The 16,139-nt window shown below is 40.3% G+C and overlaps 1 protein-coding gene across 28 annotated transcripts in view; it reads left to right on the top strand.

Annotated features, from left to right (window-relative positions):
- The window catches only part of Tcf4 (transcription factor 4), a 345,993-nt gene that overhangs the window by 275,933 nt on the left and 53,921 nt on the right, over positions 1-16,139 (top strand). The gene's annotated exons all lie outside the window — the stretch shown is intronic.

Genomic DNA, 16,139 nt, shown 5'->3' on the forward strand with positions numbered 1-16,139 from the left:
CAGACTATTTGAGAAAACACCAGAGATCATTTCACCTTAAGAATAGTCATGTTGAGATGGTCCTCTCTGGTAGAACTGATCCATAACAGAAGAAAAGCATCGTTGTTAGGAAACCAGTCAATCTGCTGGTTAAACAGAAGCCAAACCCAGTGGCAGTGAAAATGGATGAGCATGGACCGTGTTGTGGTTCAACTGTACCATCCTAGAAGGTGGATGGTGTATTACCAATCTCAGATCCTAGCCGAGTCTCTGCTTGCTCTCTTTCACTCTTGAGCTCCGTAGAGATATGAGAAGTGGAAGCTTTTGTTCTCTCACACTGCACTCGGCAGACCTAACATTAGGAATTCTAAATCCTGGGACAATTGCAGGATCTTCAGAGCCTTTGTGTCCTCTCTCCTTGATATTGTGTTCTTCAGCATCTGGCTTTAAGTACAGGAGCGGAACACAGGGAATTTAGGGAACAAAAATAGCCAGAGCTTCAGGCTTCTTCCACCAACTGTAAGTCTCTGACATGCACTTGGCTGAAATCCTGTATCTGCTCTTTGGACTAGCTTTCTCACTTGAGATTATCAGTTTGAAGTTAGAAGCAGGCAGTAGATTTCATCTTTCCTATTTAGAGACAACTTACTTGGGTTGCTTTAAAAAATACTTTAACGTATCTTTCCTAAGTTCTGTATTCTGGGGGTGGCTAGAAGCTCTGCAGGACAGCTAAGTAATCCCACAGATATTCATTTCATGTCTCGTATGAACAAGTGTTAGATTTAACTGAACGAGCGGGACAGAAGAAAGTCAGTAGACATCTTTAGTGTGTTCTGATAACGCTGATCGGGAAATTCAGGCTTCAGAAGGACAATAGATATACGAAGGCTCCTTTCCCACATTTGTAGGAATGGAAGTCAAGTGGGAATCAAGGCAGAAAATGCAGGAACACGAACTGGAAGATAACCACCCGGCATTGTGTTTACTAGGAAGCAAAACGGAGTAATGGAAGAAGAATGATATGACCCGTGGCATGAAATATATTGGGTTACAACAGGGACCCCCAGCAAAGTCGGACATGTTGCTCCAGACCAACCAGATGGGGTAGGGGATCTCTGAAAGCATAGAAGGGGAAAGAGAAAGCTATATTAGGGGGTGCATGTGACTAAGAGTTCTGTTCTTTGCTGTCTTCTTATCAGTGAACCCTGACTCTGAGTTCTTATCATGTGGCAGACACCCTCAAAGGGATGGATCACTTCCCTAGCTTATGGCTCTGGTTTAGTTTCAGACTGGAGTGGAACAGGTGGATTAAAGTCATCGATCAACTTGTGACTGGCCGTAGCTTCGTGCAATCTTATTTTGAGAATGTGGGCTATGAACCTGAACCTGCGTCCCACATACCACAAACACAGCAAGTCGGAGTCATAGACCCTACACTGGTGAAAGCCTCGAGAGACTTTCCACATCAGTTTGGGCCAACTGCAATGGCAGCCTAATTTCTTTTCCAGCTGTGTTACCTCTGTCTGATATCTTCTGCCTCGTGGAAGGACAGATGTTCTGACCTATGATCCCCTAAAAATCCCATTCATGAATCTGAGGACAGTTTTTTGTTTTTTGTTTTTTTTTTTCTGAGTGAGACATATGAAAGATTATGGGAAGGCCCTTCAAAGTTGATAATCGGAGGGATAAACCTTGCCAGGGGAGAGGGCTTGCTTGCTTTCTCTTCCTTTGCTTTTTTTCTTCATTTATTTGATACATTGTATTGGCTCTCTACTTTAGGAAAAACTTTGCTCTGATCATACTTTAAAATGAAGCCTCTGAAAGGACCCTCAAGAACCATTGTATTCTATGGGAGATAAGACCTGCAAAATTCACAAAAGATAAACATTTCTAACAGTAAAGAGCTAGCAAATCTTGGAAGCTGAAATCTTCCATTAACATTATTGAAATGGCCTTTGTCAGAAGATTACTTGATCCATATCATTCCTGACATCACACATAAATATCCATTACTCCTTGGACTTGTCAGAGAAAAGAGATGAGTAAGTTGCCTACATATCAGGAAGTTTTCTGTTTAAGAAAACTGTCAAAATTATTTTCAGTGGCCTCAGCCTCTGGGCAGGCTTTGCAAACAAGATACCCTGAGATCTGACCTTGTCATAGTATAGTCCCATTTTCCAATGAGTGTCATGTGGCAGACAGAGTAGATGACCTGCCTGTGGTCAATTCATTAGTGATAGAACCAAACTTAGAAAGGAGGTCTCCTGCTTACAGTGACCAATCCTCATAGCTAATGGACTGATGTGAGACCTGTAGTTGAGACGAGTACATGCGCATTTCTGTAGAAGGGGAGAATATTCATCCTGCTGACAAAGACTGTGAGTGCTTTGGGCAGGAGGGCAGTTTGCATTTCATTGGAAGGGAGCCTCTTGTTCCTAGTGGTAGCTACATTAGTTACCTAATTGTCCGTTTAGAAAAATGACAGCAAAGCTGAGCACTTTAGAACTATGGTCCACAGTCTGTCTTCCTACACCCGAGTCTTTGCTACACGAGTTTGAAGTCATTTCTTTTCTTAGAGACAGCACGTGGATTAAGACCTGGTATGTGTTATTTTAGTTTAGATTTGTTTTGTTGATTGATTTTTAGCTAGATAAAATTAACTGGTATGAAGTGAACAATTCCGGCCTGTTTAGGATATTCAGGATGCTGAACCACTGTGGCACCTGACTAGTTTCCAAACACTTGCATGATCCCAAAGGAACATCCCACCCACTATATAGCTATTTTCTGTCCATCTGCCCATATTTTATATGCTTTTGACTTTAGTGTTATCTTATACATAGACATGCATACATATCATATATACAATATATGCACATTAATTTCTTTTTATTTATCTGTCTGTCTATTGATTAGGAAGTTCCAGACAGAAGACCTAATCTTTGCTAATTATGTGAACAAAGACTGGACTTTTTAAACTCTTCCCCTTTTATCCATATTAAGAAATCATCTGGATTTGACATTACTATTTTGAAAATCCAAGATTATTAAACAAAATAAGATGCCTATTAAAAGTTACATTTCTTAGATGTCAAAAGAGCATACTTACTATAATTGTATTGTTAAAGAAATTACTATTGTTTACATTTGTTTACACTGATCTTATTCCAGAATATTATTAAAATAGCTGGTAGTAAACCTTTGAACTATTTATCTCCAAAATTAAGAAAAATTTTATCATATGAAAAAATGCCTGGAATTTCACTATTAAAGAAAGCCAACTTAATTATGTTTTGAATATGCCTGAAGACACAAACTAATTATTGTTGACTACTCATTTTTCTATTGCATGGTCTCTTGTCAGAAATAGTAGGCTCTTCTTAATCCCTCAGTTCCTTTAAGAAGTTTTGAAATAACTTTGTCATTATTAAATTGTTTCCCCGTACTTCTTTTGTACAAACAGAAACTTCTAGCCTTGTGCTGGCTAGAGGCTCTGCTCTGAGTTAAGTTGGGCAACTCTGGCTGGTTGGTTTTACCTAAAGTTTTTCCTGAACATGGGGGGAAGAGGTGGGCACTGAAATAGGTAACAGAGAGGAAGCTGATTGGCCATGTTGACGATTTGCATACCATTTCTTTTTTTCATTTCAATCTGTGCCCACAGAGTCCTGCATTTGGTAATTATTTCATGCCTTTGTTTTCCATTGGAAGTAGTTAAGGCCATATGTTTTAACAGAAAAGAGATAATTCCTACATTTTTTTTTTCAGCTCAGTGAAAGGGGAAATGGGGTAATAATTTTGCAGTGTACCATGGCTGTGCAGAACTCTAGCAGATTGGAGACTCGGTGTTCATGACAACTCTCTTGGTACACAGGAGAGAAAAGCATCTGTTGGAAGCACCAGTGCTAAATTTGGGGTTTCAAAGCCCAGCAGAGAGTTTGTTGGTAATTCCACTTGCCGTCAGTAAACATCATTTACTAATATGAAAGTTGACCTTCAGGCAGCTTAGACCATTGGTAATTTGTAAGGCTATTTGGATTAAGGGCTGTCACTTCTGACCTGGAGTTTGGACTGAAAAGACAGAGGATATAGCCCGATTCCTAGCCTCATTTAGTTGTATGACAACAGAGACGTTTAGATGTTTAACCTTTCTCTTGTCCGGTATTTTCTAATGATACAATATGAATAGGATAGTCGACCACTTAGATAGACAATTGGTCTCAGAATGATTGTGAAAAAGGGTAACTATAGTTTAAACCTTGAACGATGGATCAATCATAGAATTTTACCAAATTTCCTTTTATGCAATTAGGTTAAATATCAAATCATGTGTCTGTACAATTCCACAGCCTGTGGCCGTGGTGCCTCTGCATGGTCTTATCTTCTCAATTTCCCTTGGAGCCCAAGTCTAACTGACATCTTTATTTCATGGGCCACTACTTCTGAAATTGTGATCCTCTGTTGGTGTTTAAAACAACTTTCTTAATGCCTCCTCTCACTTCCTGACAAGAATTGGCTACTTGGAAATGGTGGCTATTTGTATTTCCTACATGCAGGTACAACAGCTGCAGACATCTGGGTTTAGAGAGGTAGAGATAACTCCTTTAGGGCTTCACAAGGTCAAATTATAAAATCATTAGCATTTTCTTTTCTACCTCCTCCCCTGGCTACCCTGTGGGTGCATCTTACCTTCAGCACTTTCCTCTAGTCCTTTCTAAGGAGCCATTGCATTACTCCAAAGATGGGATGTGATGGAAGATGTACTGAACAATATTCTTGTAGCCAGGAACTATTTCCAGGGCTTCAGGCTTTTATTCTTCATAGTCATATGCCTTGACCATAGTCATATGGTCTTCAGCAGTGGAGTGGATTTATTGACCTAATGGTGCCTACACGTGAGCTATTCGCTTTTAAAAGTTATGCAACAACAGTGAATGTCCATGCTTTTGGCAGGAGCCTAGGTACTCAGGTTCAAAAGGAAGAAGAAGGAAAGGGTGCTTTCAGAATCATGATGTGTAGACTATTGTGGTGATTCCTCCTCTTTCTAATGAAAGCCCAACAATAAATATAATGGAAAGTAGAATCATTAAGATCTATTCTGGGGGCTGGAGAGATGGCTCAGAGGTTAAGAGCACAGACTGTTCTTCCAGAGGTCCTGAGTTCAATTCCCAGCAACCACATGGTGGCTCACAACCATCTGTAATGAGATCTGGTGCCCTCTTCTGGCCTGCAGGGACACATGCAGGTAGAACATTGTATGCATAATAAATAAATAAATCTTAAAAAAAAAAAAAGATCTATTCTGGTGGAACCAAGGAATGCCTATCTTTCCCTATGTTGTTATAATATTCTCACTCTGATATGCATCTTATATGTAACATTTTATTCATGCTTCCATCAGTGTATTTAGTGAGATTTGAACCTCTGTGGTAGGCACTATATACTCACACATGCACCCAAACTTACCTACCTTTTTAAAAACAAAATACTGCTCTTAACCCTTTTATTTCTGTGACCAGGTAGACCAGAGCACCTTAGAAGGACTTCTTGCCGGCCACTACAGTATAGGATAAACAGCAATAATCAACACTGGAGTTAGAGTTCATTTCTATCATTATTGTAGAGTCATAGAAATTGCTTTCCTGAAGATTTGCATCCCTTATTTAACTGAGAAAACAGTATCTCAAGAGGTCATAGAGCTATTTATTTGCAGATACAACACACTATTTTGATGTTTCAACACCTCCTAATTGAACAGTTCTTGTCATCATAAAAATAGCATTTGGCTGCTGCAGGTGAAGAAAGCATTGAGATAGAAGATGATCTGTCATACATACCTGAAGATCAGAAATTTGTTGTGATTAGTGTAAATAAAGATATAACCTATAGTAGAATTTATAGCTATTGAAGATTTAAAATAAACAGTGATGGAAAGTAGTTATGATTATACAAAAGGTTCTTCTTAACATTATCTTTACTTTTCTGATGAATGTTCAATAATAAAAGTTGGGTAACGACTTAGTTAGGTGTTGAGAACATACTAAAGAGTTGTGATATGCGTAGCATCCACACTGTTTTCTCTGTGCCAATCCTGAGCCTGTGATGAAGCCAACTCCTGTAGGAAGGAGTGACAGAAGGAACAGAACCAGGAAGAAGTCAGATTTCAACTGGTCTTGGTTTGGTGCAAGTCGGTGATTCAAGAGACCTTTAGCAAGGAATAACTTGATTAGTCTAAGACACTTGAAGTTCAGGCCAAGGATGTTGGCAGTGGACATTCTTGTGACACACCAAGTTGGATGCAATAGCAAACACACAGTCTGCTCAATTAGTGCCAAATGCAAGAGAACTGCAGTTGTGAAAAGAAAAGGAAGTATTGGAGCTAGAGGCTAATGCACACAGACAAGGCTATATCCATACTGTATTTCAGTACAGAGGTGATAATATGTTTTACCTTATGGTCCTTGTATTTAATCCTGGGTAATTTTCATCGGTGAATGCCATGGAACTCTTAGCAGATGAATTTGTATCTCTGTGTCTCCAGAACCACCAAACTACTCTATATGTACACCTGCTGTTCCTGTGTGCAAACTCATTTTAAAAATCATGTTTCTTGTGGCAGCCCATGAGCTCCACAGCATAGAAGCCTCCTGTGTCCTCTTCGGGCAAAATAACTGTCTTACTGCTGGGGTCATGGTTACTAAATGATCAAGCCAGGATTCTGCAAAGCTTTTGGTATGAGCCCATCACAGTCACCTTGGAGTATGCATAACCATCAAAACTTACCATTACAGTAGTTAAAAGGTCAAGTCTGAAGTGGGACTACATGATTTTGAATCTCAAATTTGCCACTTAATTAGCTGTATGAAGTTGAACTCTTTAGTTACGTAAACTCTCTGTGCCTCAGGGTCTTTATCTGTGAACTGGAATGGGAATAAAGCAATGGACTAAGGGAAAGGAAAAAAATATATGCATAATTTGGCTGGAGTCATGCCTGGCCTATCCAGAGTAACATAATAGCAGTGTCTATTGGCATCATAGCTCTGTCAGTCATGGCAAACTTGCATCCTCATAGGCCTTGGAAATGGGTCTCTTTTGCAGTTATGGAAAGTTGTGTCAAGTTGGAACACCGTTATTAATTGCTTTCCTTTATTCCTCTTTGATAACCCTCTGCCTGTCTTATGGCAGGGTAGATGTGAGATTTCAATAGTACAGTATATGTAAAGAGCCCAGAATCTCAAATGTGTATGTGACATCATAACAGAGAGAATCGATTTAGTCTCATATCATAACAGAGAGAATCGATTTAGTCTCTGCTGGCCATTTTACTGCCTCGGAGTTTCAGCAACACTACTGAGAAAATGCCTCCTGAAAGCACTAGTTATTGTAAACATCTAAGGTGCAATGTGGCCGCTCTGTTAGCACTCTGTCTTCAGTGTGCTGCTTTATTGAGGAAAGCAGGAGTTTTATTGGTGTCTGTGTTCCCTTTCTCACGTAAATCTTTACAAAGGCTGTACCCAACTCATTCTACATTAGAGTTTGGAAAGTGATTCAAAGACTTTGGGCAAGATTCAGCAGTTATCCATGGGAGAGAAAATGGAAGCAATAGCCTTGCCTTGTTGTTTGGAGAGACAAAATGACAAGACAGAGATGCAGGGCCATAACATGTACCAAGTTCTCTGCAGCTCCTGGTGGGCCTTGGGAGCAGAAGGCACGGATGTACGTTAGCATCGATGTGACTGTCACCTGTGTGGTCACAGAGATCCTAGCAGGCTGAGTTAGGTATCTAGGAAAGGAGGACGCTGGCGGCCGGCTGCCCACCTGCAATCTGAGCATTGCTTAGGTTCCCCCTCTCTCTCCTCCTGCCTTCTGCATCCTCTTGATATTTTCGACTTGTCATTTGATTAATAAAGACACAAGCAAAGAGGGGATGGAACTGCTTACAGTTCTCCTGCTTCTTAACAGAAAAATGGAAATTTGCTTGGTGAGGAAAAAAAAAATCTGCTGGTTGAAATGAACTTAAAGGATTTAGCTTCAGGTTTCATTACTCATGAATGGATAATCAAGAGTCCACTGCTCTTCGGAAGGGGAAATTGATATGTGGTGCTAATGGCAGGATGTGTGGATTGTGTTTGTGGGGATTTATTCTAAATATATTACAAGTTCATAGAATTTCTTTGGGAAAATATATATAGATTGTCTTTCTCATATTTTTTTGTGATGTAACTTGGTAGAATGGAAAGAGAATATCGTTCTGTTAGTAGCAATAAAATATAGATGCCTCACATATAATTGGTGAATTTTACATAAGTTTGGGAAGTCTTGAAATAGTCTCCTGTGACCTACCCACCCCGACCTGAGCCCCAGAATGGCAATAAAAATAGTTTGAGAAATAAAATCTTCATTGTGAATTGGTATAGAACACTTACAACTACTTGATTAATTTTTTTGAAAATTTCAAGGGCTTTAGTTAGGAATAAATTCTTCACAAATTCATCATCTAGTACCTGTGGATGCTTTTCTATTTATTTTTGGTTGTGAGCCTAGCCTTTAACGGCTGAGCCATCTCTCCAGCCCTGATTTTCCATTTATAAGAAGTACATCTCTGTGTGTCAGTAGAGACTTGTAGACATCATTGTGTGCATCTCCAAACATATAACTACTTCTGCAAACATCCTGCAGTCTGGTCCTTAACCATCACTTGGATGTGAAGTAAGAGGCCTCCTGTCTTCATCATTCAGTATTCTTTGACTTTGCAGTATAGATTGAGATTGTATCAGTTGGAGGGGCGTAATTCCTGGAGCTTGTTCTTGTCTTGAGTTTTGAGCTCTTGCATGTCTCCGAGCGTGATTAACTGCCTTTCCATTTTAGGGCATGTGGCTGGACTGTTCTTTGAACCTCTTAACTTTCCTTACCATTTTGCTGGCCGTTTCAAGTCTTTATTTTATTTATTTATTTATTTATTTTTATTTATTTTTTTTTTTTTTTTGGTTTTTCGAGACAGGGTTTCTCAGTGTAACTTTGTGCCTTTCCTGGGACTCACTTGGTAGCCCAGGCTGGCCTCAAACTCACAGAGATCCGCCTGGCTCTGCCTCCTGAGTGCTGGGATTAAAGGCATGCACCACCACCGCCCGGCCTCAAGTCTTTAAATCTGTAAGTTAGAATAGACTTTGGAAGAGGATGCTGCGGACTGGAAGAGTTGGCTCACTGTGTACACACCTGGGCAAATCCTCTAACTTCTACTCATTTTGCAAAATGAGGTTGAATTCATTTGAGCTTTGAAAGCATGAAGCCAGGAAGCGCAGCAGATGATGACAGGTGTAGAGGTCACGTGACAAGAAAAAGGGAGCCTCTAAAGAACTCATCTAAAAAGATTGGCTTAAGAAAGTCAAGATAATAAAAGCAGAGAATATTGAATAAGGGGATCTAGTCATTGATAACATGAAAACCAACCAGAAATATGAAGGAGTCTTTTACTGTTAAAAAACAAAAATAAGGGGACAGTACCATGTCTAACTCCAATTCCTTTGTTAGAACCAGTAGTGACCAAAAGTGAGCTTGCGGCTCGTGAGCTTCATTTCCAACACAGACAGAGATCGGGCCTCGAAGCTGCTCTTCCATGATGTATATTACCTGGCACAATTTGCAGTCAATTTAGCAGATGGCTAGTAAAGAAAAAAAAAGTCTCAGGTATGTAATGGTACATAGAACTTTAAAAATAAAAAGACAGTAGATGCAGTACCTTGCTATCCCGTCAGATGGATTGGTTGTGTATCAGTTGTATGTGCTGTACTGGGAATACCGAGAGTTCGCCTCTCCCACCATCTCAGAAAAACAAATCCTGCTTTCTGGGGAAAAATGAGTCACAACTAAGCTGCTGTTGCTGAGGTAAATCTCCTTACAGTGGATGGCAACATACCCAGCCACTCCTTACAGACGGTCTTGCCTCTACCCTCGCATTGTCTGTCTGGCAGGATGTCTTAGGTAGAGACAATTCTGTGCTGATTCTAGCCAGTATGGTAACCAATGGCTGCCTGTGGCTGTTAAGCATCTGAAACATGGCCAGCATGACTGACAACTGAAAATTGTTTCATTTTTATTAAGTTCAGTTGAATAACCTTAGGTTACTAGTGACAACCAAATTAGGCAGCACTTTTCGAGATACATTGTTGGAAGGCAATCAGTAAGTTTCTGACATAGTGTAAATTTTGTTCATTTGTGACGTGCCTGTGATTGATTAGGGATTATGATTGGCGAGATATCACTCATCATCATGGTAAGAATCTCCCCATTTGACAAACAAGGAAACCAGGGCCCCAAGAGATAGATTGCTTTGTCGAATTCACAATGAATTGTAAGAGTGGAAATTTGGACCCTCTGAGTCCAGTTCAGAGCTGATTAATTCCAGAACCTGCCAAGCCTATGCATATCTAGTCTGGAGGCTGCTTCTTCAAGGACATCTTCCTCTTCCTTAAGTGTGGGTCAGCTGACAATTTCACTTTAACTCAGTCACATAGAACCTAACATTGCATGTCTCATTCTTGTGAATGTACGCACAACCCTGCCTGTGCGCCATTCTTTCTTCTGGCTGGGACCCAGGTCCTTGAAAGAAAGAGTGCAAGAAATGAGAGTCTACCTTGTTGCTGAGTGATGAGTTGGTCAGCTAGGAGGCTTCAAAGGCCGCGTGGAGGCCAACAGACCCCAGAGCACATGCCAAACTCTTGTAAGTGTATGACTGTGACAGTTGAGAACGTGTGGAAAATCTCTCAAGGTCTGAGCCTTGTCTAAGTGAGTATAGGCAGCACTCGGGCATCTGTGGCACTATTTTAATGTGGTATTTTTCTGGTCATTGTGGATTGTATAGTCGCTCTCTGTAAGGATCTGAAATCATCATGCTGTTCCCATTACTGCCTCATGCAGTTTCAGCTTTTACAATTCTCTTTGGAAATTCATATTCACATTGTACTTGCAGAATCACCAATGAGTGGTAAGATTAAGGGACAGTGAAGACCTTCTGTACAATATAGTGAATGCCGACTATTATTGTACATGGTCCGAAGCTGTTTCTCGCTGGTCTTCTGAGCTATAGTTTCCTGGGTAGGGAGCACATTAGTTGTCATGTGCATGGTTTCACTATAAGGATGTCTTACAATATGCAAAGCAAATTGATATAGAGGAAAAAAAGATTCCCACCAGACTTTCTGTAAACTATCACAAAAGTGAAGCTCATGTCTGTCGATAATTAAAAATGTCTTGTCGGCCGGTGGCGGCAGCGCACACCTTTAATCCCAGAACCAGGGAGGCGGAGCCAGGTGGATCTCTGTGAGTTCAAGGCCAGCCTGGTCTACAGAACAAGAGCCAGAACAGGCACCAAAACTACACAAAGAAACCTTGTCTCAAGGGGGAGGAAAATGAATGTCTTGTCCTATACAGAGACAACAAAAACGGACTCATCGGGTTGTGTTTACTATTCATGTGTATATGTATGTACACATGAATAGGTAAACACAACCCGATGAGTCCGTTTTTGTATATGTATGTGGCAATAATGAAGAGTCTATCAGTTTGAAGGTGGAGCGTGGGAGGGGCTAGAGGAAAGCAAGGGAAAGAGGAAAATGATGTCCTTCTGTTATAATTTAAAATATAAAAATCAATGAGATGTGAAAAATAAAGACTGTCTCATCTTTAAGAAGGAAGAATTGGGGGCTGGAGAGATGGCTCAGCAGTTAAGAGCACTGGCTGCTCTTTCATAGGACCCAGGTTCAATTCCCAGCACTCACATGGCAGCTCACAACTGTCTGTAGCTCTAGTTCCAGGAGATCTAATACTCTCCTACAGATACACATACATGCAGGCCAAACACTAAGGCACAGAAAATAAAAATAAATCATTGAAAGTTTTTTTTTAAAGGAAGGAAGAATCATTTTTAATATAATACAGACTTTGATGGGCAGTTCTACTCTCTGCTTTATTGTTGCTTAGATTTTTAATGGGGAAAGGCAAACTTCTAAATTACATTTGTATACTCAATAAAAATAGTGACAACAAAAGCTGAACACAAGTGCTCAATTTTTTTTTTTTTTTGCATGTACACTATGTGTCAGGATCCATTCTAGTTACTTTACACACAAAGTACCCTTTACTTCTCCCAAGTCAGCATAGTAGGTCTTCTTGCTCCCTTTCTACAGAGAGGAACCTGGAGGCCAGAGAGGTTGAAAGTGGAATAATGGAACTCTCGGTCAGACTCAGGCTCATCTGGACCAGTACACTTCACCTCTCTACCCTTCTCCAGCTTTAGAATTGAAGGGTGTTGTTGATAGGACCACCTTATCTCATCATTATGCAAGTGTTAGAAGAATTACATTGTGAACTTCTACCACCAAAACTGTTCCACAGAGGTCCTGAACAATATAACCTTGGTTACGTTTAAAACTCCCTAAATGCCATCCGTAGGCCAAGAGAGGGAAGGGTAGGGAACACACTCCCTCCACTTGGTTTGTAGGTAGGTATTCCTGTTTGATCCATTTTTATAATGGGCAGAAGAACTTACATCATTTTCTTGGTGGCGAGAAAAGATCCCTGGGCTCAGCTAAGGGGCCTACCAGAATTCTCCAATTACAAAAGAAGTGCATTTTCGGGGTTTCCAGACAGGGTTTCTCTGTGTAGCCCAGACTGTCCTGGAACTCACTCTGTAGACCAGGCCGGCCTTGAACTTAAGAGCTCCAACTGCCTCTGCCTCTCAAGTGCTGGGATTAAAGGCATGTGCCCCCACCATCTGGCTACCGTAGAAATTCTCTCAGTAAAATGAAGCCATTTTTACACTTCCATCAATCTGTGGTTCGGTGTGTTATCTAGACATCTTTGTTAAGCTTCCAGCCTCTACGATTTTACTTTAACTTCAGGATTATGAGAGAGAAGATGGTGGAGCCAACCGTTGATGCAAACTATATTATACTATTAATTTTCTTTGAGGCTTCCCCTCAGCAAGTGATTTGAGCGAAAGGGTGCTGGCCTGTCAGCTCCAGTCAATATTCCCCAATTCCAGCCTGGCAGTATTTCACACTTCCTTCCATACTCTTGTGGGGAGGGTCAGAGTCCAGTAGCCATCTTGATCTAAGTTGTCTTTCTGGGGGAGTATGGGCTTTGCTTCTCACCATACTTTCCTTTGCTTCTTATGCGGGGTCACTTAAATACATTGCAGTAGTTTTGGAGTTTTCCTTTCAAATTGGGGTGATTTTTTTTTTCTTTAGGCTGAATTTCTGGTATTTCTTTTTTAAAAAAATTTCAGTTAGGTACTAAGTAATCTTTCTATAGACCTAGAAAAAAATAATAAGAAGGCAAATATATGAGACCTTATTGGAATTAATGTCATTATCAAGCAACTTGTGGAAAATGCCACGTAGGCTGCTTAGAACTGAGCAGCCGACAAAATAATCAGGTGAAGTCGAAAGAGTCCAGCAGCCCACTGGCTGTCATCGTCATTAAAGTCTGAAACGTTAGAGGTAGCGTGGACATTGCTGCTGCTATTCTGTAAATGTCTTCTCACACCGTCACTACCATTGTAAATGACAGCGTCTATCAAATGATGAAGAATAAAGAGTAGTAACCAACGGTGTAGCGCTAACGAGTTCCGCATATTGAGACAGTTCCTTGAACTTCCACTTCGAATTTCCTGGAGGTTGAAACTCATGTTTCACCTCATGGGTGGGGGCTGGCATGTGGTTGAGCGGTAGATGCTTCCCTGGGATGTCCCAGGCCTTAGATTTCATCTCCAGCACCACTGTGTGTCGGCTGTAAGTAAATCAATAAAATGTGGGAAGTTGAAACCAATAAATTCATTGATCTCTTCAGCTTTTCAAAAACATATTTATGCAGTATTCACAACACACACACACACACACACACACACACACACACACACAAATAAAGACCATCTGCCTTCAAGTGACATTTGAGGTGAGAAAAATGCAGTATCTAAAGAGAAAATGAATGGCGTCTAAGTTGCCATATAAACAACTTCATGTTTTAGAGGATACACAGAAATTACCTTAAAAAAAAAAAAACATAATGTGCTCTGTTTCTGGTTAACAGAAATTTTCTTCTTGTATTAAGAATCTCCACTTGATGTGGTGGCGAACGCCTTGAATCTCAGCACTTAGGAGGCAGAGGCAGGCAGATGTCTGTGTGTGTGTTCAAGGCAAGCCTGGTATACATACTGAATTCCAGTACAGCCAGGGCTACATACTAGAGAAACACTGTCTCAAAAATCGAAAACAAACAAACTAACAAAATCTCCAATTGGCTACAGCACCAGGAAACCAGAAATTACTTATTATAGTGTATGCTACAATCTTTTCATCTTGTAGCTGTTCTTTCACAAGCAGGTAGTATTTATGAATTTGCCTAATCAATCTTATCCTTAGGTATTTTGATTTAGTTATAATTCAGAGTCAAAGCAGCTTTCTTATATATAACTATAATGAATGAAAAAATTTCTTACCTTTCCTCAAAGGTCTGAAATAATTTCACCAAAATTGAAAGAGAGGGAGAGAGAGAGACAAACCATGTTAATATGATCAAATAGTATTGACATTCTACTGTTCATGTTTAAGCACAATAGTGGTAGAGTAGTTACTAAAATTCAGCCAAAAGTTATATTCAAAGAGTTGATTCCTGTTGTTTTTAACACACAGGTTGTAGAATAGTATGAATACCATTTTTTTTTTCCAGTAAACGCGTGTTGATTTCTGGAATATGGAAGATAATACTGAATGCAGTCAGCTTCCATTGAGACTCATGGGCCAGCTGCATATCAGACTTAGGCATGTGAACATACCACGGTCATGGTGTGTCCAGTCTGTCATTTGAACGAGGTTACTTAATGATCACTTGGGCCTTTTCCTGTCAGGAATCTCTCTTTCAAACTTTTAACCTCCTCTTGTCCCCTTCCTGAATCACGCAGTAGCACCCCACCTGTTTGTGGGCTCTATAGTTCCCAGAAAGGACTCAGGCTGGACCCCTGCCCTCCAGTTCACTCTTTGTCTCTTAAAGACACTCCAGGAATGACGTGGGGCTTCCATGAGCCCCTTGTTATGAACCCTGTAGAAATAGAAATCAATTACTGTCCATACATTTAAGAAGTAGAGAAAATTACAAAATGAAAAACTATGAAAGATGGCATTTAAATCTCTCTGGGTCCTAGGGGGAGAACACGCTTGCTGTCCACAGCTTGAGTGGCTCTTTCTGGTGTGGTTTGTTTGGTTTAACATCCAGGACCTCCAGATTTTCAAGGGCGTGTGGAGCATTTATTTGATGTATGGATGCGGATGCACATTTCCCACATCTGTCTCTGTGGACATACTCTTTGTGAAATCCTAAACCTGGTATTAATCCTTAGATTTTATGAGTCATGGATGTTCTGAGAGAATTATATAATTTTTAGGGTGTTTGTTTGATATGCGTGGCAAAAATGGAGCTTTTTTTTTTTTTTTTTTTTTGTAATCCTGCCGCCGCAGCCTTTTTGTTGGTGAATTTCTTCTCTCACTGTGACCTGTGAATATCAGTGTAGGCTCACTGCCAAGTTTGTGAGCCGCTGCCTGCTTCAAAATGGAGGCAGGAAGGTATCCATTTTCACCAAGAGGATGAGCCGTTCGGTCTTTCCAACCATCTGGAGAGGAACTTTGAGAGCAAAAGAAAATGGGAATTAAAAAAGAAAAAAAAAAAGATTATATTTAGCAGAAAAGGCAAGGGAGAGAACCAATTAAAGTTAAACTATACCTTATGAATTTATGCTTTGCTGTGATGCTGTCCTGCTTCAAGGAAACATAAACAAGAAAACACAAGGGCTATTTTTATAAGGAACTGGTTCCCCAAGTCTCATGAGGATTAGTAAACGAATGTTAAGTAAATTAGGTTTTTGGCACACTTTTAAAGTTTATTGTACACACAAATATAATAAGTGCTTTAAAAAAAAAAGACAGCCCCTCTTCCTGTGTGCACCCTGATTGTTGGTGGTCCTTATGTTGATCCAGGCTCTTAATGGCCTTTTTCATGCATCTCTGCAGACACTGTGTGGATGTAATAGTCCAAGATATATATCCATATATATACACGTATCACTCATTCCTGGTTCCTGTTCATCCTCTCTCTCTCCCCCCTCCCTCCCT

The sequence above is a fragment of the Peromyscus leucopus genome, chromosome 19, assembly GCF_004664715.2.
Source record: "Peromyscus leucopus breed LL Stock chromosome 19, UCI_PerLeu_2.1, whole genome shotgun sequence".
NCBI lineage: Eukaryota > Metazoa > Chordata > Mammalia > Rodentia > Cricetidae > Peromyscus > Peromyscus leucopus.